Raw genomic sequence first — 1514 nt, forward strand, 5'->3', positions numbered from 1 at the left:
CGAACAAGAGAAGGAGATGGCAGCCGAAAATAATAATAATGCAAGGAGGATGCTTGGTGACTTCACAAAGCCAACATCCAAATTTGATGGAAGAAGCATCTCCATTCCTGCCATTGGAGCAAACAATTTTGAGCTTAAGCCTTAACTAGTTGCTTTAATGCAACAGAACTGCAAGTTTTATGGACTTCCATCTGAAGATCCTTACCAGTTTTTAACTGAGTTCTTGTAGATTTGTGAGACTATTATGACGAATGGAGCAGATCCTGAAGTCTACAGGCTCATGCTTTTCCCTTTTGCTGTAAGAGACAAAGCTAGAACATGGTTGGACTCACAACCTAAAGATAGCCTGGACTCCTGGGATAAGCTGGTCACGACCTTCTTGGATAAATTCTTTCCTCCTCAAAAGCTGAACAAGCTTAGAGTGGATGTTCAGACCTTCAAACAAAAAATTGGTGAATCCATCTATGAAGCTTGGGAAAGATACAAGCAGATGACCAAAAAGTGTCCTTCTGACATGTTTTCAGAATGGACCATATTAGATATATTCTATTATGGTTTATCTGAGTTTTCCAAAATGTCATTGGACCATTCTGCAGGTGGATCCATTCACCTAAAGAAAATGCCTGCAGAAGCTTAAGAACTTATTGACATGGTTGTAAATAACCAACTCATGTACACTTCTGAGAGGAATTCCATGAATAATGGGACGCCTCAGAGGAAAGGAGTTCTTGAAATTGATGCTCTGAATGCCATATTGGCTCAGAACAAAGTGTTGACTCAGGAAGTCAACATGATCTCTCAAAGTCTGAATGGATGGCAAAATACATCCAACAATACTAAAGAGGCAGCTTCTGAAAAAGCTTATGATCCTGAGAACCCTGCAATAGCAGAGGTAAATACATGGGTGAACCTTATGGGAACACCTATAATTCATCATGGAGAAATCATCCAAATTTCTCATGGAAGGATCAACAAAAGCCTCAACAAGGCTTTAATAATGTTGGAAGAAACATGCTAAGCAATAACAAGCCTTTTCCATCATCTTCTCAGCAACAGACAGAGAATTCTGAGCAGAGCCCCTCTAATTTAGCAAATTTAGTCTAAACAAGGTCCTCCATCAGAAATTTGGAGGCACAAGTGGGCCAGCTGAGTAAGAAAGTCATTGAAACTCCTCCCAGTATTCTCCCAAGCAATACAGAAGAGAATCCAAAAGGAGAGTGCAAGGCCATTGATGTAATCAATATGGCCGAATGCACAAGGAAGGAGAAGGACGAAAATCCTAGTGAGGAAGACCTCTTGGGATTTCTCTCAAACAAGAAGGAGTTCCCTATTGAGGACCTAAAGGAATCTGAGGCTCATATAGAGACCATAGAGATTCCATTAAATCTCCTTCTACCATTCATGAGCTTTGAAGATTATTCTTCCTCTGAAGAGGATGAAGATGTAACTAGAGAGCAAGTTGCTCAATATCTAGGAGCCATCATGAAGCTGAATGCCAAGCTGTTTGGTAATGA

General features: G+C 40.4%; 1 non-coding gene across 1 annotated transcript; it reads right to left on the minus strand.

Annotated features, from left to right (window-relative positions):
- Positions 1–412: 412 nt before the first annotated feature.
- Positions 413–516, minus strand: LOC127743530 (small nucleolar RNA R71). Its single transcript, XR_008004918.1, has one exon. It is a non-coding gene; the product is annotated as a small nucleolar RNA R71 (small nucleolar RNA).
- Between the last annotated feature and the right edge of the window lie 998 nt (positions 517–1514).

Source organism: Arachis duranensis, chromosome 10, assembly GCF_000817695.3.
Source record: "Arachis duranensis cultivar V14167 chromosome 10, aradu.V14167.gnm2.J7QH, whole genome shotgun sequence".
Lineage (NCBI taxonomy): Eukaryota > Viridiplantae > Streptophyta > Magnoliopsida > Fabales > Fabaceae > Arachis > Arachis duranensis.